Raw genomic sequence first — 25,612 nt, 5'->3', positions numbered from 1 at the left:
GTCCCTTCCTGCCCATAAACCATAGGTCAGGAGTAAATGGTGGTAAGTAACGCCTTCAGCTACTGATGCTGGTAATTTCATACAAACATAACAGTCACTAATTTGCATTATCTCTACATAATGTACTAATAGATTAGCGAATACATTCATATTGGTTTCATTTCTATTTCTAAAGTGATGTCATTCTATCTATCTGGTGCTTCTAAGTCCACTCTATCTTGTTTGTGGGGTGCTATCTTTCCGTGTATACTAGTGTCATTTTGTTTAGCAGCCATTTAGCAGTATTGCTATCGTCGGTCCTAGCCATACTATGAGCACTATCAATACACTACATATGCATATTCTACAGCATGTCTTTATACAATTTCTTTTCGAGTTTCCAGTAACTCTTTTATCAGCCATTTTGACTAAGGAGGCTTAACCCCTCTTTGAGAATTTTACACAGAATACACCTGTAATTTTATCTCAAGTTGGCCTCACTTCTTCAATATATTGATCAGCAATCAATTCTTCATCACTTTCATCACTGATTTCCAGATTCTCGAAATCTTCAAGGATGACATACGCCCATTCAGGGCCTTTGAATTTATTGTTAACTTTTTCAGGTGTGGACTTCTCCTTCTTTGATTGCTTGTAGATGGTTCAGTTGGACTGGTTACTTCGTCCACTTGTTCAGGTTCTTTATCTATTGTGACTAGGCGATATTTCAGTCTTTTAACAAAACCAGGCCATTTATCACCTTTTCTGATTCTTTTCGCTGGCACTGTGCTTTCTGGACCCTCAGATATTCTTTTGTTTTCTTTAAGTTGTGGCACAACTTGATTTTCGTCAACCTCAGGTATCCTCTCTATCTGACCTTGTCCAGGGCCTATTGCGGTTGACGTTTCTGCCTGGATGGGTTCTTCTACACAAGTCTTCCCTGGTTCAGGATATGACTTTGTTGGGCCTGGAGTTTTTTCTTCGTCCTGAACCTGTTTTGCTAATCCTGTCTGGTCCTGCTCATGCCTTGCAATTTCTTGATTGTCTTCTGCCTGTGCGTTTTGTCTAGTACTGGGAAGGCGGGATTTTTGATCTTTTATCTGATTACTCTAGATCTAAATCCCCAATCAGGTCGACTAAATCTTTGTTGCCTGTCATTGAGTAAAAAGGTAATCTATTACCAGGTTAATCAAACCAATAATTGGCACGACTCTGAAGAACCACTTACCATGAATCAGTTTTAAAGTTTTATTGTAAAGCCAAAGTCAACTGAAGATACAGGCATCTCAATATTAGGTTCAAAAGGTACACTGGCATCACAAGAAACATGAATTCTCTGAGTGATCTTAAACGACAGAAAAATACAACTAGTGCCAGTTCAAGAATTAACAGATTTGTCAATATAGACACAAGATATAACTTATAAGTCATTTACAGTAAAGAAAAAGATCAGGTTAGACTGTCCCTGCACTAGACTAAGTGACATCCCTACTTAGCAGAATCTTATCCTAAAAAGGTGTCAGCCGTGGTAACTTCCAAAGAAGTTCACTCACTTTCCCTTAGTCTTTAGGTGAAAATCTATGCATTGAAGTCATACCCTCTCTGCCTACCCATCCGCTCTCTAAGGGTCCTCAGGCCATCTGCTCTAACTCCTCCCCAGGGTGCTATCCCTAATACAAAATCACAATTGTAATTGGAACTCCCCTCTGAGACGCCCCTCACGTATACATCTCACGTGGTTTCAGTTCTGGTTTCTTCCATGATGGCACTCCTCTGGGCCTCTCGTTAGCGTTGACCTTGCTTCCCAGGCTTCTTCTCCAGCTCGCCGGTACCCCCCAGAACATTCCTGTACCCTCCTCCAGGCCTGTGGCTGTCTCCCCGGACAGAGCTCTATTCATCACTCTCTTGATTGGAACCCCCTCACACCTGCAAACAGACACTCATGAATAGGGCCCCAAATTCCAAACTCCAGTTATCTGCTTAGGGCCATAAAACTCTGCACAAGAATGACAATTTATGCTTTAACGAGACTCGATTCTAACTAACACGTGCAGATCAAAGAAGCAACTTTATCTTTCCAGGCCTACTAAATTTCTTGCAACGGCCTGCATTCAATGACCCTTTCCTTAGTTTAAAATAATATGCTAACACACCACACTCTGATTATATGAACACTTCTATAAAACATCACTTCTACACATGATCAGTAATATTCTAAATAATAGCAACTCCATGTCATGTTTAAAGATGTAAAGGCACGTTTTTGTTCTTCATACATTTGCCATGAGGCATGCACATTTCTACGTTTTGCAGCATTACATTTCCTTCTGTAGCAGCTACATAACATGGAATCTAATCAACATTTCTATTATTTCTGAACATTACTACATTAGTTTCACTCTCTATATATGTTTTCTATGTTAACTAAACACTCATGATATATATAGTTATATAATTTCAACACTTCTAAATGCTTTAACTGAATTCGTGCAGCTAGGTTATACATATGGTGCACTTGTACATTTTACTCAAATTGCGCTCTCTCAGTTCCCCCCTTTGATGACCTCTAGGGGTCATCACCATCACTACACCAATTTAAACTTATCAGACAGAAGTTATTGCAAGGTTCCCTCTCTTTATCGTTTCCAGAGCCCTCAGACTCCTGTATTGGTTATCTTGCATAGCAGCTAACCTCTGTTCCTGCTCTCTCATGGATCTTTGCAACCTATTTGACCGATACCATTGGTACAGCCTCACTAAGCCCCACAGTATGATGATACAAATCACTATTATGATGATAGGCTTCAGAATGTACCATACAATACTTTTACCTAGATTGGCGAACCAACCTCCAACTTTACCCATTCCATGACCCACTTTTTCCCACACATTTACTCTTGTCAAGTCTTCAATTTCTCGGTGTATCTCAGTAAGGTTCTGTATACCCTTCTCAAGAGGTTTTGAATTGTCTGGAATGTAAGTGCAACATTCCTGGACCTTCAAAGCCTTACAGACTCCGCCCTCTTTTGCTAACAAGACATCTAGAGCAAGACGGTTTTGAAGAACCATTGCCCTTATCGATTGCATCTCTCCTTCCACCAGCATCAATGATCTAGCAGTGCTGGCAGACAACCTGTCTACGACTGTTGCCAGTCTCCTAATTTTGACATTGTTCAGAATTATCCCTAAAAGAGGGAACATAGCACCAAATACATCTCCAACTACCTCAGCATCTCCTACATCTTGTCTCCTTCTAGCTGGAGGTTTTCCCTCTATGATTTCTAAATCTTTTGCATGATATATTTTGGGGAAGATAATTGCCAAATAACATGATCCGTACCAATTGTCAGGTAGTTTCAGGGTAGGCATTTTTCCCACATACAAAATATACATTTGGAATCGCTTGCATTTCCTTTAAGAAATCTTTCGTGTAGTACTCTAATCGGAAGGCATGTTCACAACTGACTTCACCTACAAACACATTCTCATAGTAGGTTTCACTCCTGTGAATACATAGCTTCCCTTTCTGTGTTCGATCTAAAGCTATTGGACCATTACTACCCTTCCTTTTGTGTGCCTTCTCCTCCTCGGTCCAATCTGCTTTCCATTGTCCTGACATTTTCAGAATCTTTTGCCTCCTGTAACGGTCATCCACTTGCCCTATAAACTTCTTCTCAATTTCTGACACTTTGCAAGTCAAATTATTTCTTCGTGCCTGTGAAGTATCTAGGGTATCCCAAGGAATGAAGAATTTCGCCAATCTATCTTCACTCTTGTAATAGTCCCATTTATTCAATTGCTTGTAGTTCGGGACTTCTGGTAACACTGAATCAAAATTTGAGAAATAGTATTCAAAACTATCTCGCCCATAAAATATGCTAAGCAATAAACTACATGTAATGCCATATGTCAATGGAAGGTGATGATACCTAATGCCTTCATCTACAGAAGCTGGCAATTTCATGCAGACATAGCAATCCTTAGCCTCCATGACATCAATGTACTCATATAGTAGTTTGGCATAAGCGTTTGATTTAAAGTTGCCCTGTGACTCGTCCACATGTAACCTACGAGCTTCTGCTGCTAGCAACGCTTTCTCCTGAATTGCATTGTTCTCCTTTTTACTAGCAGTAGTAGGTTTTGTTGTCACTACAATTTTCGCATCTGTTGCTTTTGTCACACTCTCATGTCCCACTATATATGATACTGTAACTACTAAAACTATAAGGAAAATTACTCCCGCTAAAAGTGTGCCTATTATACATTTCGCCTTGCGATTCGGGTTACCGGCCTCCATGTTCTCAAATAGTGTAGTTTTCTTCTTTCAATTTCAACTGAAAAAAAAAGTCTCTTTCTTTGTTTCTTCAATCAATATCTCTTTGCTTACTCAGTCTGTTAACCACACCTGGAAGCTGATAAACCCTGTCTGCAAATTCAGTCTTTTGAGTTTCACCAACAGACAACCCTAGCCCTTCTCCGTCAACTAAATGGAAAGGTCCCTAAATTTTCTCTTCTTCCACTAGGCGCTAGGTTATCTTCTCTCTGTCCCCAAGACATCTGCCGCCAAGTAGGTCCACACTAAAGAAAGGGAGTTAGAGGAAAAATAGCTAGGCTCGCCCTCCAAAAACTATAGTTAAACAAATGGTCTCTGTTACCAGATCCCTGAGAGCCTTGATAGTTACCATAAATCACAACCAACACACAATGGGGTCGATCATGAAAAAATGATATTGTGTACAAAAAAGGAGAAATTGCTCCTTTTTTAGGTGTCCCCTCACTCACCAGGGTTGCCCCATGGTGACATGCTTCATCATTGGGGCCATCCCAGTCCTCTACGGGCTGGGGCGTGCTACGACTTGCGACAGTTACGTAGGAGCACTTTTTTAAGGCTATGTGTGGTGCATGTGTATTTGAGGAGTGGACTATGTGATGTATCTTAAAAATACCTGCCCAGTAGGTTGACAATAAACTTTATTCTTGCCTCTAGGTGGTAATATTAAAAACGGGGTGGATAGATACGGCGCCCTAAACGTAATGTGTCAAGGTATACCTATCAACTCCTATCGTCGACATGTTTCGTGCATACCCCAAGCACTTCTTCGGGACTACACAGGGGCCAGCCCTGTGTTCGCCACTCCTTAGTTCTCAAATGAGTTCTTTAGGTATAATAATAAAATTAAAGTGAACTTGCAGCAAACTATAATAAGTGCATGCAATGATACCTACGTATTTAATCCAAACACGTGGTTCCTGTAAGATAAAAGACAACTTGTGAAGTCAAGGGGTGAATTACCCCAAATCTTTATCACACATAGAGCACAAAATGGAATTGTTGAGGAAAACGTGCTTACATTTCCCGTGGTTTTTAACGGACGTTTTGACCGTGGTTGTTTCCATGCACAAAACGTGTCTAATCTCATGCATCGAAAACGTGATAAAAAACACCTATCTGTGACACACCCAACCATTCATCAGTCACACACACTCATACTTATGTTTACATACATGTCAAGAGACCTAACTGGGCCCCATGGATTCGGAGGGGTATCAGTATCCCAGCAGATCTAATGAAAAACAGGAGAGATTGGATATCGTGAATGGAAGATCACCGGGTTAGGTTTTCACTAGCGTTTGGTAAAATGACCCGTTTCCATTGCAGGGTTCGACACCTTTCGCCCGTCCGTATTTTACTTACTTCTGCATTAGATACCTCCCTCTTTTAGGCACCTACGTTGTCCCTCCGGTCCGGATGTTACTCGACTGGGGGTTTAGTTGTGTTTATAAGGAAGTTCCCGATCCCGGTTAACTTCCGCAAACGTGCCCACGCTCATTGAAGAGCTGGTGCGTAAGGATCGTCCTCTGTGATCGCGGGTGGCGGCCATCTTAGGAGTGAAGTTTTCATTTTCGTAAATTCAGAAGGGCAGAAATTGGACAAAAAGGCTGTATTTTCGACCTAAACATAATTTAGAGTCTGTACAATTACCTTTTCTATATAATCAGACATACAGTCAATTTTATCAAAATATTTTTGAAAAAGCTATTTCATAGATCCAAAATTCTTTTTCAAAATTGCCCTTCAAGTTATTGGTAGTCTTTTTATATAACACACTCGAGGGTAGAGTATTAATACTTCAAATGTCTACAATTATACCCTCTTAGGACATACAGGTACTCTTAGGTTGGTGATGTTATATTTTAGGTTTAGATCATATCAATCAAGTTAGTCACAGTTATTCTCTAACCTATACCCGCGATTGTTTTTGTTCAGTTTATTTCATACAGATACACTTCAAATCTGGGAAGGGCTCAATCCTGTCAGGTGAATTGCCCCCATGGAATGTCATCGTTTAGTCCCACTATGTGAGAGCGAAGTCTGAACACCCAGCGTTGTTCTTTTTCCAGTAGTTTCTTTTCCATCTCTGCATATGGTTGTTGTGTTTCCAAAACCACCCACCTCATGTCATTGGGAGTATGTCCCTTTTCCAGGAAATGTGTAGTCATTTTGGTGTTTGAGTGTTTGCATCTGAAATTGCTACGATGTTCAACCATCCTTGTATTAACCTTCCTAGTGGTCATACCTATATAGTGTAAATTACACACACATGTGATCATGTACACGCACCCTGACGTGTTGCAATTGGAAAAGCACTTCAAATTCCAGATCAGGCCGGTGTTACACGTTACCTGTTTAGTTGCATTAGTCAGATGGCACACACTGCAACTGGAACATGGATAGTGTCCCACAGGCAGTGGGTGTAGGCGTCGGATTGGACCTTCCATAGTTTTTGGACGAGTGTGGACTACCAAGTCCTTCAAGTTTTTTCCTTTTCGGTGGCTAAACATTGGTTGGGTGATGTTGAGACCACCACTGTTCAACGTTTTCCAATGTTTTTTTACAATCTTTGTCACTTGTTGTGAGGCTACTGTATAGGTAGTGATGCAGATAGGTCTTCTTTCTGAATTATCTACAGGTGGTTCACTGGGTTTTGACTCTAAGAGTGCATCTCTGTTGTTGTTTGATGCTCTCTTTTTAGCCTTTGAAACAATTTTTTGTGGATATCGCCTTTGGTGTAGTTTTGTACACAGTTCTTTGGCCTGCTTCTCGTAGTCACATTTTTCAGAACAGTTCCGCCTTAGGCGTAGGAACTGCCCGAAGGGTAGATTTTCCCGGAGTTGTCGAGGGTGAAAGCTTTCAAAGCTTAATAAACAATTCCTTGACGTAGGTTTGAAGTGTGTTGTGGTTGTCAGTTTTCCACTATCCGCTTTGATGTTCAAGTCAAGAAAGACCAATTGGTCTCTACTCATTGTAGAGGTAAACTTTAGAAAGGGGTCTTGCAAATTCAGCCAATCCAGAAAAGAGTTCGCATCCATCTCATTGCTATTCCAGATGAGGATGACATCCTCAATATAACGTCTCCACATCTGGATTTTCGTGGAGAAGGGATTGTTCGGAGTCAAGATTTTTTTGTTCTCAAGCCAGTGGACATACAGTCCAGCCACACTCGGCACAAATGTGCTTCCCATGCTGGTTCCATGGGTCTGTCTATACATAGTTTGTTGGAAAAGGAAAAAGTTTTCAGTCAGTGCGAGGCGGCAGCACTCTAACACCACATGTCTTGGTGTCTTGTATTCCCAATTGATCTCAAATAGAATATCCTCCAGAATTTGTAATGTTTCTCTGTGGGGCAAGCTCGTATAGAGGCTTTCCACGTCGAGTCCAACCAATATCTGTGTAGTAGGATCAAAAGTGAGGTCCTTTATGAGGCATAAAACTGATTTGGTATCTTGCAGATATGTTTCTGTTTTTTGTACTAGCGGTCTTAAGAAAGCGTCTGCAAACTTAGACAGCGGCTCTAGGATCGATCCAATCCCAGAGACAATAGGTCTTCCGGGAGGATTCACTAGTCTTTTGTGGATCTTTGGAATCGTATAAAAATACGGAGTTCTTGGATGTTTGTTGTCCAAAAAATCCGCTTCCTTTTTGGATAGTCAGTCGTTTATCAGACACTCTTCCACCATTCCTGCAATTTCAATTCTCAGGCGTTCTGTTGGATCCACCTTTAGGATCTCATAGTTCCGTCGGTCGGCTAACAATCTTAGACACTCATTGTCGTAGTCTGTTGAGTTTAGTACCACAATCGCTCCGCCCTTATCAGCCGGTTTTATTGTGATGCTCGTGTCGTTCGCCAATTCATGTATTGCCTCCTTTTCAGTTCTACTAGTATTGTAAAATGTTTTTAGTGATCCAGTATCCAGGTCCATCACATCCTTTAGGATCGCTTTTTCAAAAGCCAGCAGTTCTACTGGTAAGCTGCTTGCTGGTGGAGTGAAGGAAGATTTTTTCTTCAGTCCTGTGTCACTCACAGTTCTCACTGGCTGTGGTTTATCTTTGAAATAAACTTGTAATTTTATACTCCGAACAAACTCCTTCAATTCGCAGTATAGTTTGAATTTATCCAAATTCGTAGTAGGGACGAAACCTAGACCCTTTTCTAACACCGTGTTTTGGTCTGATGTTAGGACTTTGTTTGAAAGATTCACCACTAGGCTCAAATGTTGCTGGTTGATGGTGTCGTCACCGGCCCTTGGCTCCTCGTGTGTGTTCTGCTGGTTTCCAGTGGTTGTGCCCATTGTACTTGTTGCCCTCTGGTTTTTCCTCTTCCTGGTCTCTTGCCTCTCCCTAAAAAAGGCTGCTGTGGCATCCCTGACATCTGGGTGTTATCCCAAAACGGGAAAGGTTGGTGCGGATAAGGTTGTTGAAAAGGGGGATGGCCATAGAAAAATTGTGGTGGTGGGCCCTGGTAAGGTTGCCAGAAATTTCCTCTGTTTCTTATCCTCCCTGATCTGCCTCGTCTATTCTTAGGCTGGTTTCGGTTGAAACCTGTGTCGGAAGAATCAGATCCTGAGTCTGAGCCCCCACTGTCCGTGCTGTAGCTTGAGTTTCTTCCAGCAGGTACATACTCCGCCTTAATGTATGGATATACTTTCTCATGTGAGAAAGATTTCTTGTCTTTATGGAATTTCACGTATTTAGTATCTTTCAATGATATTTCGAATTCCGTCATTGACTTATTCAATTCTTCCAATCTCTTTTTGAGTTCCGCTGGTGATTGGTAAGACTTCAGTTTGATCTCAAGGTCCTGGATCTCAACCTTCAATGTCTCTGCTCGGCGTGCTGCAGTTTTTACAATTAGGACTAGCCAGTCCCTAGTGCAGTGCCAGCTGATTAACGACCAATCTTTTTTGAAAATGAGATCATCCTGAAAGATGAACGGCTCATTGTTTACTATGAGGCCCCGCGGTGCTCCCTTGGCCCTATGGTATTCGCTCATCATTATTCCGTGTATTATGGTTTTCACCAGGTTGCGTTTTAATTCAGTTAGCTCATCCCAACATTGTTGGGCCTCACTTGTATCTTTGTAAGGTGTACTTGAATGGGGGAGCATGGAGGCTATTATCCTATCTGCCTCATCTTCAGTGAAAGAAAGTCCTGTAATTTCAGCCATTTTGGATCTCTCCTATGTATTTTATTTGATGGTATTCGTGTGTTACCTGAAACAAGGTCCAATCCGACGCCTACACCCACTGCCTGTGGGACACTATCCATGTTCCAGTTGCAGTGTGTGCCATCTGACTAATGCAACTAAACAGGTAACGTGTAACACCGGACTGATCTGGAATTTGAAGTGCTTTTCCAATTGCAACATGTCAGGGTGCGTGTACATGATCACATGTGTGTGTAATTTACACTATATAGGTATGACCACCAGGAAGGTTAATACAAGGATGGTTGAACATCGTAGCAATTTCAGATGCAAACACTCAAACACCAAAATGACTACACATTTCCTGGAAAAGGGACATACTCCCAATGACATGAGGTGGGTGGTTTTGGAAACACAACAACCATATGCAGAGATGGAAAAGAAACTACTGGAAAAAGAACAACGCTGGGTGTTCAGACTTCGCTCTCACATAGTGGGACTAAACGATGACATTCCATGGGGGCAATTCACCTGACAGGATTGAGCCCTTCCCAGATTTGAAGTGTATCTGTATGAAATAAACTGAACAAAAACAATCGCGGGTATAGGTTAGAGAATAACTGTGACTAACTTGATTGATATGATCTAAACCTAAAATATAACATCACCAACCTAAGAGTACCTGTATGTCCTAAGAGGGTATAATTGTAGACATTTGAAGTATTAATACTCTACCCTCGAGTGTGTTATATAAAAAGACCACCTGTAGATAATTCAGAAAGAAGACCTATCTGCATCACTACCTATACAGTAGCCTCACAACAAGTGACAAAGATTGTAAAAAAACATTGGAAAACGTTGAACAGTGGTGGTCTCAACATCACCCAACCAATGTTTAGCCACCGAAAAGGAAAAAACTTGAAGGACTTGGTAGTCCACACTCGTCCAAAAACTATGGAAGGTCCAATCCGACGCCTACACCCACTGCCTGTGGGACACTATCCATGTTCCAGTTGCAGTGTGTGCCATCTGACTAATGCAACTAAACAGGTAACGTGTAACACCGGCCTGATCTGGAATTTGAAGTGCTTTTCCAATTGCAACACGTCAGGGTGCGTGTACATGATCACATGTGTGTGTAATTTACACTATATAGGTATGACCACTAGGAAGGTTAATACAAGGATGGTTGAACATCGTAGCAATTTCAGATGCAAACACTCAAACACCAAAATGACTACACATTTCCTGGAAAAGGGACATACTCCCAATGACATGAGGTGGGTGGTTTTGGAAACACAACAACCATATGCAGAGATGGAAAAGAAACTACTGGAAAAAGAACAACGCTGGGTGTTCAGACTTCGCTCTCACATAGTGGGACTAAACGATGACATTCCATGGGGGCAATTCACCTGACAGGATTGAGCCCTTCCCAGATTTGAAGTGTATCTGTATGAAATAAACTGAACAAAAACAATCGCGGGTATAGGTTAGAGAATAACTGTGACTAACTTGATTGATATGATCTAAACCTAAAATATAACATCACCAACCTAAGAGTACCTGTATGTCCTAAGAGGGTATAATTGTAGACATTTGAAGTATTAATACTCTACCCTCGAGTGTGTTATATAAAAAGACTACCAATAACTTGAAGGGCAATTTTGAAAAAGAATTTTGGATCTATGAAATAGCTTTTTCAAAAATATTTTGATAAAATTGACTGTATGTCTGATTATATAGAAAAGGTAATTGTACAGACTCTAAATTATGTTTAGGTCGAAAATACAGCCTTTTTGTCCAATTTCTGCCCTTCTGAATTTACGAAAATGAAAACTTCACTCCTAAGATGGCCGCCACCCGCGATCACAGAGGACGATCCTTACGCACCAGCTCTTCAATGAGCGTGGGCACGTTTGCGGAAGTTAACCGGGATCGGGAACTTCCTTATAAACACAACTAAACCCCCAGTCGAGTAACATCCGGACCGGAGGGACACCGTAGGTGCCTAAAAGAGGGAGGTATCTAATGCAGAAGTAAGTAAAATACGGACGGGCGAAAGGTGTCGAACCCTGCAATGGAAACGGGTCATTTTACCAAACGCTAGTGAAAACCTAACCCGGTGATCTTCCATTCACGATATCCAATCTCTCCTGTTTTTCATTAGATCTGCTGGGATACTGATACCCCTCCGAATCCATGGGGCCCAGTTAGGTCTCATGACATGTATGTAAACATAAGTATGAGTGTGTGTGACTGATGAATGGTTGGGTGTGTCACAGATAGGTGTTTTTTATCACGTTTTCGATGCATGAGATTAGACACGTTTTGTGCATGGAAACAACCACGGTCAAAACGTCCGTTAAAAACCACGGGAAATGTAAGCACGTTTTCCTCAACAATTCCATTTTGTGCTCTATGTGTGATAAAGATTTGGGGTAATTCACCCCTTGACTTCTCAAGTTGTCTTTTATCTTACGGAACCACGTGTTTGGATTAAATACGTAGGTATCATTGCATGCACTTATTATAGTTTGCTGCAAGTTCACTTTCATTTTATTATTATACCTAAAGAACTCATTTGAGAACTAAGGAGTGGCGAACAAAGGGCTAGTCCCTGTGTAGTCCCGAAGAAGTGCTTGGGGTATGCACGAAACATGTCGACGATAGGAGTTGATAGGTACACCTTGACACATTACGTTTAGGGCGCCCTATCTATCCACCCCGTTATTAATATTACCACCTAGAGGCAAGAATAAAGTTTATTGTCAACCTACTGGGTAGGTATTTTTAGGATAAATCACATAGTCCACTCCTCAAATACACATGCACCACACATAGCCTTAAAAAAGTGCTCCTACGTAACTGTCGCAAGTCGTAGCACGCCCCAGCCCGTAGAGGACTGGGATCGCCCCAATGATGAAGCATGTCACCATGGGGCAACCCTGGTGAGTGAGGGGACACCTAAAAAAGGAGCAATTTCTCCTTTTTTGTACACAATATCATTTTTTCATGATCGACCCCATTGTGTGTTGGTTGTGATTTATGGTAACTAGCAAGGCTCTCAGGGATCTGGTAACAGAGACCATTTGTTTAGCCAAGTAGGCCCACTCAGGAGTAGCGTACCTTCTGCAGGGCACGCGCACCCTCCTTGATCTTCTTGTACCTTCTGCTTCTGTGTTCTGTGCACCTTCGTCCAAATCTGAGTCTTCGGATATCGGAGCAAGGGTTCTCTCTGGAGTTGATCTTAGGCTTGGCCTCCTTCTTTCAGGCCAAGTAGCCTCTCCACGCCTTGTCCTCCTGCTCCACGTCCTCGCACTCGATTCTTGATCACTTGCAGCTTGATCAGTGTCTGATTCATACTCACAGCTACTTCCTCCTTCTGTAGCAACGTCGGTTTCACTGTTGTACTGTCCCTCTTCAGTCTGATCAGACACGCTCACAGCTTCCTCTGACACCCCTACAGCTTGACTGGTCCCCTCTCTTGTTTCTTCGTCCACAGCAGGATTTTCATCAGCGAGAGGAGCTGTTTCTTCCAAGGGTGCTGGAACTCTCCGCGTATGGGATGCGTGTATCCAGTTGGGCTGACCTCCGCACTTTACTGCAGTGTTCGTTACAAGTACGATCTGGTAGGGTCCGCGCCAACGCACGTCTAAGCAATTCTTCCTTACGTGTTTCTTCACCACAACCCAGTCGCCAGGGCACAGGTCGTGGCACAAGTCTTGACACGATGGAACTTCGGCAGCCTGCACCTGAAGAGACACAGAATGAATGGCGTCAGACAGTCCCTTACAATAGTCCAGGATCAGATCATCTGTGATATACAATAACGCTGCAGTTGGAACTGATGGCAGCCTCATTTCCCTCCCCATTAACACTTCATGAGGAGAGAGTCCAGTTCTCCTGTCTGGCGTGCTACGTATGCTCATAAGTACTAGTGGCAGTGCATCGGGCCAACTCAGAGATGTCGATGAGCACACTTTGGCAATTCGGGACTTTATCGTCCCATTGATCTGCTCCACAATTCCTGAAGCTTCTGGCCGATAACTACAGTGCAGCTTCTGATCAATGTTCAATGCTGAGCAGAGCATCTTCACAATTTCGCTGTTGAAATGTGTTCCCCTATCTGATTCCAAAGAGGTCGGCACCCCGAAACGCGGTATTAACTCCCTAAGCAATAACTTTGCTACTGTGAGCGTGTCACACCTGCGTGTAGGGTAAGCCTCGACCCATCTGGAAAATATGCAGACAACCACCAAAACATATCGAAGGCGGTTGCATCTTGGCATTTCAATGAAGTCTAGTTGCATCCGATTGAACGGGCCCCCAGACCTCCCTATGTGACTCAACGTGACTGGTGTTCTCCTTCCTACATTCAGTTGCTGGCAGGTCACACAACGCTGGCACACTGCTTCTGCGGCTACTCTAAACTTGGGGTTGTACCAGGTTTGTCTGAATACCCGCAACATAGCATCTCTGCCTAGATGTACTGGACCGTGTATTCGTCTTGCCATTGGACTCAGTAATTCATTTGGTAATACTGCCCTTCCATCTGCTGAAACCCAAAAATTCATCTCACTCTTCACACATCCTGCAGTTTCCCATGTCTTTTTCTCAAAGTCTGTTGCGTTTTCTTGCATGACTTTTAATTCATCCCAAGTATCTACAGTTTCTAACAACATTGCTAATTCTGTCTTTTCCTGTATCCCTCCCACTTCCACTTCCGTGAAAGAATATCCTCGCTCTGCACAGTAGCGTGCAACCTCGTCTGCATACCTATTGCCTTGCGACACAAAGTCTGTATTCTTAGTGTGTGCTGTACATTTAACAACGGCAATTGCTGCCGGACCTTGTAATGCTTCCAACAATAATCGTACAAATTCCCCATTTTGAATGGGTGATCCTGAAGAGGTCATGTAACCTCTCTGAGACCACAATTGCCCATAGTCATGAACTACCCCGAAACCGTATTGGCTATCGGTGTAAATGGTGACTCGAATTTTGCTACCTGCTAAACAGGCACGTGTCAATGCAATGATTTCAGCTACCTGAGCGGAGTGTACTCCTTCCAGGCAAGCGGCTTCCACAACTCCAGTAATGGTACAAACAGCATGAGCTGCTCTCAACTGACCAACATCGTCCCTTACACATGAGCCATCCACAAAGAAAATTTCATCGGGGTCAGTCAATGGCTCATCCACGATATCTGGTCTTGGTTTGGTGCATAGTTCAGTCACATCAAGGCAATCGTGATCTTCACATTCATCATCTTCTATATCATTTGGAAGTGGCATCAAAGTGGCAGGATTAAAAACAGAGCATCTCTTAAGGGTCACGTTCTCTGCAGCAAGAATGACTTGCTCATAGCGCGTGAGCCTGCTATTTGTCAGATGCTGTGTCTTGGTCCTGGTCATTAACAGTTCAACAGCATGCGGCACATACACCACTAACTGGTGTCCCATTACGATATTCTCGCACCTTTCAATGCTGACACCCGTTGCAGCAACGGATTTGAGACATCCGGGCAATGCTGCGGCTACTGGATCTAGAGTAGCCGAGAAGTATGCAACTGGTCTACGGGCATTTCCGTGAATCTGGGCCAAAACTGACAAGGCACAACCCTCTCTCTCACAGCAGTAAAGTGAAAATGGCTTGTCGTAATCCGGCATTCCTAGAGCAGGGGCACGACATAAGTCCTCTCTCAGCTGCAAGAATGCCATCAAACAATCCTTGTCCCATGGTACCGGATCACTCACCTCCTTGTGCGTCAGTTTTTGTAAGGGTTTTGCTTTCAGTGAAAAGTTAGCTATCCACTGTCGGCAATAACCAACCATTCCTAAAAACATCCTGACTTCTCTCTGTGTCGTGGGCGGATTCATTTTCATGATCGCCTCTATCCTGTCCGGTGACACCTTCCGTTTCCCTTTTTCAATTCGGTGACCCAAGTACTGCATTTCTGTCAAACGGTACTGTAATTTGCTCGGGGACACCTTGTGTCCGTTCTCAGCTAAATGATTCAGTAGGGTGATGGTGTCTATTTTGCAAGCTTCCTCAGTTTCTAACGCAACAAGTAGGTCGTCTATGTACTGGACCAGAACCGAGTTCATTGGCAGTACTAGACTTTCAAGATTTTTCTTCAGCAGCTGGTTAAAAATCGATGGGCTTTCTGTATACCCCTGTGGGATACGACACCATGTTAATACGCGATTTTCCAGCTTAAAAGCGAAAAGAAATTGGCTCTCCTCATCTAAGGGGATCGAAAAGAAGGCCTGGCAAAGGTCTATCACTGTGAACCACTCAGCTTGGAATGGTATTTGAAACAATATCACTGATGGATTCGGTACCACTGGACAACATGAAACAACTATGTTATTAATCTTTTGGAGGTCCTGCACTATTCTGAATTTCCCACTAGGTTTCTGCAAACCCATAATCGGGGAGTTACATGGACTACCCATGATTTCTTTCAGTATTCCCTGCTTAATCATGGATTCGATCACAGGCTTTATTCCTGCTATCGTCTCTGGTGTCAACTTGTATTGGGGTGTTCTCGGATATTCAACATTCGGTTTTACCATGATTTTCACTGGTTCTACCCCTTTGATCAGTCCTATCTCTTCCCCAGTGAAATCCCACACTTCTGATGACACCGCACCTCTTAAGTCCCATGGAAGCTCCTCCACCGTCAAGGTAGGATACAGCTCCACGCACACCCTTGAATTTGCAACTTTAAAGTCGGCATCATCATCGTTAGTCTGTACCTCCACTCCCTGAGGTGTGCAGTATATCGTACAATTTAGTTTGCACAATAAGTCTCTTCCCAACAGACACACAGGGCTAGAGTCGCAGACCACAAACTGATGCTCATCGCTGTATTTCCCTATTTTCACTAGTACTGGTTCTGTCAATGGGTTTGTCATTCTCCTGTTTGCAACTCCTACCACTTGTATTGTTTCCCCTGACATTGGCAGACCTGGAACTACTGCTGATCTCAGAGTGGATCGAGTGGCCCCTGTGTCCACCAGAAAGGTCGTAGGACACCCCGCCACTTCGGCCTCCACGTATGGTCCCCTTTGGTCCACCTCTAGAACTGCCCCGAGGGTACAGTCCTCTTCTCTATCCACCCGCTGTCCAGTTAGAGGATCAACATAGTAACACTCTTCTCCTCCCAAAAAAAGAGGCATTTGTCTATAGGTCTTTCCCCCTGTTGAAATTCTAGGTGGCTGAGGGAACTGAGCTCGAGGAGCCGGGGTCCCCCCTTTGACCACCTTTCCTTTGTATACCGTTGTCCCCTTTCCTGGACTAGTTTGAACCTCTTCCTCCTCTATTTCTAATTCCCCAATTTCAGGGTTATAGGGGCACTCGCGTTTCCAATGTCCCACCTCGTTACACTGGTGACACCTGGTCGTCTTTTTCAGTGTCGCAATGTCTACCCTAGGTCTCTGCTTTTCCTCGCTGTCCCTATTCTGATTATTCTGTCTCCTACCCATGGTCCCTGTGTACTGTTGCTGCTGTCCACCCTTTCCAGCCGACTGCATCTGCACCATCATCAGCTTCTCCTTAAGTTTCTTGGCTTTGGAATCTATCTCATCACTGCAGTACCTTGCGTATCTCAAAATTTCATCTAATGGTTTGTTTTGCCAACAAATTAAGTGTTGCTGAATCATTAAACAAATATCAGGTCTCAATCCCAAGACAAATTTCGATACAAACTGTCCTATGTCTTTAGGACCCATCACATCTAATCCACTGTACTGTTTGAACGCTTTCAGCAATCTCTCATAATATTCATGAACTGTCTCTTTAGGTTCTTGTCGGGTCCGATCTATTTTGACCCAATCTATGTCTTGCAATGGTACCTTATCTTTCAGCCATGTCATTACCCTTTCGTATTTTTCCATGACTTTCTTTGACGGTCCATTAGTCTGAGCATCCCTCTCCGGTTCAGATGTGGGCCATTCAACACTAACCTTACATGCTGTCCACAGGTCTCCTGGTACTACAATGTCAAACAGGGTGTTCAGATCAACCCACAGTACCTTAGAGATTTTTACGAACCTCTCTACCTGCTTATACCACTCCACGGGATTCTCCCTCAGCTTAGGAAAAGAATTGGCAAATGTTGCTAAATCTCCCCTACTCCATGGCACATGCACATAGTTCCCATTCGCTATTTCTCGCAAAGGGAAAGCTTCTATTCTCTGTAGCCCTCCCTCTGGGGACATCCCAATTGTGCTTCGCCTGACAGTCCCTTTCTTGGACCACCTTTCCTCCCATTTATCCAAATCCCTCCATGTTCTTATTCCCGTGATCAGTTCTCTTATGTGTGTCTTTAACCCAATTGTCCTTCTCTCTTCTAACTCTTGATCTGAATAATGCAGCCTATGGTTACCCTGCAATGCCTTCGTCCTTGACAGATCCACCATGTACTTGTCTGCCAATTCAGATAGCCTCTCATGTACTGCTCTCGCTTTCCGAGTGATATCCTTTGCTATAAACAGTACCTCATCTTGTTCGTACATGTCAATCCTCTCCAAGGGCAACGTTCCATCTATTATTTCATCTAAATCCGATTTTAAACTGGTTACGTCGAGCCTTCTTGCTTTTATCTCGGCTCTCAGTATGTCTTTCTTAGGGTGTTCATTGACATCTCTCCCTTCCCAGCTCCGAGTCCTACGCCTAGGCTCAGGTGAGTTATGGGGAGTCTTCCCATGTTCCCATCTTTCTAGGTCCCATGCTCTTCCATCTTCCCTTGGCGTGTGGTGAAACACTGCTCGGTTTCCCACAGTCCCACTTTGTCTGTTCTGCTCATTTTCTCTGAATGCATGATAAGACCCTCCACTGTCCTCTCTGTTTTCACAATTCCCTTGCTGCCTAGTATCACTCAACACATGATAGGACCCTTCACAACTCCCCATGTTCCCGCGATCCCAGTGCGGTCTGTTATCGCCAGGTGCATGGTGAGTACACTTAAAACTATCGCGATACTCTTGTGTCCTTCGGTCTCCCTCGCTATGAATGAGACGAGACGCCCTTCCACATTCTTCACTTCTATGCTCTCGGTCCTGTCCATTCCCCTTAAGGGAAGGACATGTGACCCCTCTATTCTCTTGACTTTTGCCATCGCACTCTTGGCTGCTTTCGCTAGCCCCATAGTGAGACAATGTTTCATCACCTCGATTTCCCCATTCAGCTTCCGCTCCTATCCTGTTATTCTGAGTCTCTACAGCGGCATCCCATTCCTTCAAGTACTCCCTTAACTCCTTAAAGGATTTCGGCTCTGGTCCCCTTAGATCCATCGGTCCTCTCTGACCCCCTTGATCTATTATGGGATCCCTTGTCTGACTTAATGGAGTGCTCCAATCTCTTGGTCCTGACAACTGCCTTTGAGAATTAATCATGTTGTTCCTATTCTCCATTTCTGCTCTCTCTCGGTCCAGGCGTACCTGTTCCTTCTCTCGTGCTCTCTCTGGGTCGTATATCGATACTATAGGACCTATGGTAACAGGTACTTGGAGAGCGTCTGGCAATTGGTAGGACTTAGCATGCTCCGTTTCTGGCACCTTTTGTACCACGAACCTTCCGACTACTCTCTGTACTGAACTGGGCTGAGATGTCTCCTCACCTTTGGTATATTCTCTATCTGCTATAGGAGGTGGTCTAATTTCCCCTGTACCAGCCCCGCCCCCCCTTTGGAGCTCGGGACCTTCCATCCGTCTATTGTACGGAGGTGGTCTGTCCATCAATAACCTATTTATCAGGCTGTCCTCTGTCTCGCTCTCATCATCTTCCGCTAATGGTTTCTTTTCTCCTGTGACTTCTATCATTGGATACAGTTTATCTACTTCGATTCTCTGCACTCTCCACTTTTTAGCTTCTTCATCCCATTTGGCATCCTGCACTGCTCTTACCGATCGTTTCACTCTTTCTTGGCGCCTGTTCAAACTCCGGTCGTACGCTGCCCTAAACCACGCATTAAGGGCTTCGAACTGTGTTGGTCTGGGTAGGGGTCTCTTTGCGAGCATTACTGCTTTCAACTGGTTCAATGTTTCTAACTTAAACGTTCCGTATTTCGGGAACGTCAATTCCTCATTTCCCTCTGTCATCTTACTCCACTCAGAGATCCACAGTATAGTATGCAACCCAACATTCGTAGCCATGTAATGGGCTGGTGTACCCTCCGGTGGGGCCTCTTCCCCGTCCACCGATTCTCTATTTTCTCTCTTAAAGCTCGCCCTCAAGCGCCTGAAGCACTTCATGATCAAATTCACAATTTCCTACTTCGTTACGTTTGTTTACTTCCTGATGACAATCCACCAATCCTAGCGCGGTTCTTTGCTAGCTAGCCTATTACAGCGCGGCTCTTGACAACCGGCCTATCCCAGCGCGGTCTCACACCAACCGGCCTATCACAGCGCGGCTCTCTCTGACGTCACTCGTCTCCCCTTCGCAGCGGTTCCCCTCCTTTCTCAGCTCGTCTCCCGGTCATGCATGCGTCCCATTCATACTCTGAAAAATGATTACTTCCGACCAAGCGATCACTTTTCTTGACTGTACGTCCACAGTCTAACTGTAATTGTCACCTCAACTGGCGAAACGTCTTCCGTAAAACGTCGAGACGATCGCCTCAACTGATAGGTTACTTACACACAGTAACTTCCGACCAGCGTCCGTTACTCACACACTCACTCTTGCATTCCCCCTATCTCGGTCCTACGGGCGATCAATGGTACCTCATGACCCCCTTCACAACAGCTGACAATTACTCTGGATGTCCGATACACCCGAACCACTTAAGCTCATCTCTGAACTTAAGATTTTCACCAGGTTGCGCGCGCTCACAACCGTCTCACAATCACACTACAGACATTCAACTCCGCTTGACATTACAACACAAATACAACACAAAACACCGCAATCTAACAACGCATGACCCTTTATACTCACTCTCGACCGATACTGCTGCTTTTTCTCTCTCGCGCCGTCAGCACCTTCTTCGGCAGGTGATTCTTCTTCTGGTCATCTCTCGGTCTCTAGGGGCCTCGGGGGTAATCTTAACCTAGTCTAGATCACCTTCCTCAAGAAGGCAACCATCCTCTATAGCTACCAACTGGGAAGGCGGGATTTGTGATTACTCTGGATCTAAATCCCCAATCAGGTCGACTAAAACTTTGTTGCCTGTCATTGAGTAAAAAGGTAATCTATTACCAGGTTAATCAAACCAATAATTGGCACGACTCTGAAGGACCACTTACCATGAATCAGTTTTAAAGTTTTATTGTAAAGCCAAAGTCAACTGAAGATACAGGCATCTCAATATTAGGTTCAAAAGGTACATTGGCATCAAAAGAAACATGAATTCTCTGAGTGATCTTAAACGACAGAAAAATACAACTAGTGCCAGTTCAAGAATTAACAGATTTGTCAATATAGACACAAGATATAACTTATAAGTCATTTACAGTAAAGAAAAAGATCAGGTTAGACTGTCCCTGCACTAGACTAAGTGACATCCCTACTTAGCAGAATCTTATCCTAAAAAGGTGTCAGCCGTGGTGACTTCCAAAGAAGTTCACTCACTTTCCCTTAGTCTTTAGGTGAAAATCTATGCATTGCAGTCATGCCCTCTCTGCCTACCCATCCGCTCTCTAAGGGTCCTCAGGCCATCTGCTCTAACTCCTCCCCAGGGTGCTATCCCTAATACAAAATCACAATTGTAATTGGAACGCCCCTCTGAGACGCCCCTCACGTATACATCTCACGTGGTTTCAGTTCTGGTTTCTTCCATGATGGCACTCCTCTGGGCTTCTCGTTAGCGTTGACCTTGCTTCCCAGGCTTCTTCTCCAGCTCGCCGGTACCCCCCAGAATATTCCTGTACCCTCCTCCAGGCCTGTGCCTGTCTCCCCGGACAGAGCTCTATTCATCACTCTCTTGATTGGAACCCCCTCACACCTGCAAACAGACACTCATGAATAGGGCCCCAAATTCCAAACTCCAGTTATCTGCTTAGGGCAATAAAACTCTGCACAAGAATGACAATTTATGCTTTAACGAGACTCGATTCTAACTAACACGTGCAGATCAAAGAAGCAACTTTATCTTTCCAGGCCTACTAAATTTCTTGCAACGGCCTGCATTCAATGACCCTTTCCTTAGTTTAAAATAATATGCTAACACACCACACTCTGATTATATGAACACTTCTATAAAACATCACTTCTACACATGATTAGTAATATTCTGAATAATAGCAACTCCATGTCATGTTTAAAGATGTAAAGGCACGTTTTTGTTCTTCATACATTTGCCATGAGGCATGCACAATTCTACGTTTTGCAGCATTACATTTCCTTCTGTAGCAGCTACATAACATGGAATCTAATCAACATTTCTATTATTTCTGAACATTACTACATTAGTTTCACTCTCTATATATGTTTTCTATGTTAACTAAACACTCATGATATATATAGTTATATAATTTCAACACTTCTAAATGCTTTAACTGAATTCGTGCAGCTAGGTTATACATATGGTGCAATTGTACATTTTACTCAAATTGCGCTCTCTCAGTACCTATCTATCCCTCCTCAGACAGAGGTGTTCTTGTGGGGGTTTAGTTGGTCTGAGTATATTGTTTTTTCCTCATCTGGTCCTCCTCATGATTACCCTTAGCTTGGATTGATGTAATCTGAGCACGTTCTTCTATTCCTGTCTCGTCCTCACTATCAGTTTGACTATCTAAATATGTTTGGTTTCTTGTTCTTATTCTTACTTCAGGTATATCAACCACTGGGATCCATTCATCCAGACTGGTGCTCGGTTGTTCTTCGTCAACTACTTCAGGATCAACTTCTTGAGACCCTTTAGCCGCACAACCTTCAGCACAACCTTCAGCCTCAACTTCGTCAGGCTCTGGTACCCTTTTGGTGTGACTTGCGTGGACCCAGTTTGGGATTCCCTTGCACTTTACAGCTGGTGACCAGTATCACTTGATGTGGCTTTCCTTGGTGCTAGGCAAGATTCCCGAGTGTGATTATTTATGACTTCACAATCTTCAGGGTTCAAATCATGTGCTGGAGTTGAATGTCTGGCTTCAGCGTCTTCCCCAACCTGGTAAGAGATAGAACGCATTTGGTCAGCCAACTCTTTGCAGTACCCAACACTAAATCCTCAGATATAGTTAACAGCTGATGTCCTAGCACACATGCTTGTCTCATTGCCCTTCCCATGAGTATTTCATGGGGACTCAAGCCTGTTTTCTTGTCTGGAATGCTTCTGAGTCCCATCAGGATAAGAGGTAAAGCATTGGGCCGTTCTAATTGGGTAGATTCACACATCTTTCCCAATCTTGCTTTGATTGTGCCATTCAGTTGTTCTACCACTCCAGAAGCCTCTGGGCGGTATGCACAGTGCAGTTTTTGCTCAATTTTGAATGTTTCACATATTAATCCAAGTGTTTCATGATTAAAATGTTTCCCTTGGTCTGACTCAATAGTTACTGGAAAACAGAACCGAGGATAGAGCTCTCTCAAAAAGAGCTTGGCTACAGTTAAGCTGTCATTCCTGCGGGTAGGGCATGCTTCTACCCATTTTGAAAATAGACAAACAATGACCAAAACATGCTTTAATCCTCAACAAACAGGTAACTGAATGAAATAAAGTTGTAGTCTAGTCAAGTTGTAGCCTTCTGCCTTACCAATTTTCCCGGGGCAAACCACAGTTTACTTACCAGTGTTCATTTGCTAACAAGTTAAGCATCTCGGGCAAAGATTCTCTGCTATGTTCCTGAATTTAGCATTGAACCAATCCTGTCTAAACAACCTAATCAAGACATCTCTCCCTATGTGTGTATTCCCATGGTACATTCTGGCCATTGGTGCAAGCATACAGTCAGGTAGTACTTGTCTCCAATCTAGGTAAACTATCACGCCATCTTCAGGTCTTATCTGACAGCCTATTTTCTGCCAGTCTTCCTTTACTTTTGGTTCTGCCTCATTTTGCAAATCTTTCACTTCCTCCCATGTATTCCCTCCTCTCAACAACATAAGTTGGCAGCTGTTTCTACAGGGTTCAATTTTCTTGTTTACTGCCATTTTATATGTGGCACAATGTTGGGCCACTTGGTCAGCATAATGATTACCAGCTGTCACTTTGTTGTTTCCAGATTGGTAAGCAGCACACTTGACCACGACCAATTATTTTGGCAATTGAATTGCTTCAAGTAATTTGTTTAGAAATTGTCCATTTTTAATAGGGGTTCTAGAAGAAGTCATGAACTCCCTTTGCATCCCTAGTTGGCCAAAGTCATGCACAACCCCGTAACCATACTGGCTATCAGTGTAAATGGTTACCCTCCAATTGTTCCCAGTTTTGCATGCTTTTATTAAAGCAATCAATTTGGCTACTTGTGCAGACTTGACTCCTGGTAAATAGTATGCTTCGACTATACCAGCTAATGTGCACACAGCATAAGCAGCACTTAGTCCTCCTTCCTCATGGCGCATACACCAGCCATCTACAAATAGCTCATGTTCAGGAACTTTAAACGTTCTTCATGTATGTCTGCGCGTGGTTTAGTACAGAAATCAAGTTAGGTTGTTACAATCATGTTCGACTTCCTCTCTTACTTACTCAAAGTGTGAATCTGGCAATACCGTTGCTGGATTTAAAATAGTGCACCTTACTATTGTCACGTTTTCTGAACCAATGATAATTCTTTCATATTTAGTCATCCAACTAGGAGTTAAGTGCTGAGTATGTGTTCTGGTTAACAGAATCACAACTGAATGTGGGACTTACACGGTCACAGGGTGTCCTATGACAATGGATTCACTTTGCTCAAGACTCATACAAGTTGCAGCCACCCCTTTCAGACAACCTGGTAATGCTGATGCCACTGGGTCCAATGTGGCAGAAAAATATGCCACAGGTCGTCGCATTAACCCATGGGTCTGAGTTAGAACTGAGAGAGCACAATTGTCTCTTGTGTCACAAAGTAGTGCAAATTCCTTTAAGTAGTCAGGCATCCCTAATGCTGGAGCTTCACATAGACTGTTACGCAATTTTAAGAAAGCAGTCATGCTTTCATCGTCCCACTCGACAGGATCTTTGGCTCGTTTCTTTGTCATCTGAATTAATGGTTTGGCTAGTACTGCAAATCCCACAATCCACTGCTTGCAGTATCCTACAACTCCGAGAAACTTTCTTATTTCTTTCTGAGTTTGGGGTAGTTTCATGTTTTGAATTATTTTGATTCTTTCGGATGTCACTCTTCCGACCCCTCTTTCTATCTGGTGTCCCAGATACCTGACTGAGGTTGTACAGTATTGCAGTTTCTCTGGGGACACTTTATGTCCACCCTTTGCTAAATGGTTCAATAATGCAATGGAATTAATCATGCAGTCATTTCTGGTTCTCGATGCCAACAATAGGTCATCGATATACTGCACCAGAACTGATTGTCCAGGCAGCACCAGTGATTCAAATCGTTTTGGAACACAAGGGAACCCAATACGGGGCCTTCGGACCATGGGTTACTTAACTTATTTTAAAGAACAGGGGTCCTAAGGATTTAAAATATGACAATAGAAATAACAATATAGACTACAATCAGTGCTATATTTTTTAAATGCCCAGCCGGACGTAAGTTTATTTAAGGAATAATGTAGAATCGTGTTGGCCCAGAGAGGGGCCAAGGTTAGTGGCAAGATAGGGTACAATCCTGTACCTATCCCAAAAGGTTAGAAAAAACAAATCAAGAACAAGGAGATGGAAGAAAGGAAGAATTTTTTCAGGCAAGCGAAAAGTTTTTGAGCCAGAAGGTGACTTGCAATTACAGTAAATGGTTTCAACAAATTCACCCTGCAGTGTCAACACTTTCAAGTATACATATTAAATCATATGCTACACTGCATATTGCGTCGACGTTTCGATCCCTAAGGGCTCATAATACACTGGGATCATCATCAGGACAATTTTACAATTAATGCCTGCATTATATTGCGAAAGCCTGTAAAAAAAGGGGGGAAAAAGAATAAAAACAATTTTAAGGCATGAGCCTAGACCAAAGGAGTTTTTCAAGGAAAGTCAACGTTCGACAAGGCACAAGTACCAGTTAAAAAAGGCCATTCTATCATTTGAA

The sequence above is a fragment of the Lissotriton vulgaris genome, chromosome 7, assembly GCF_964263255.1.
Source record: "Lissotriton vulgaris chromosome 7, aLisVul1.2, whole genome shotgun sequence".
Taxonomy (NCBI): domain Eukaryota; kingdom Metazoa; phylum Chordata; class Amphibia; order Caudata; family Salamandridae; genus Lissotriton; species Lissotriton vulgaris.
This window is presented reverse-complemented; position numbering follows the sequence as displayed.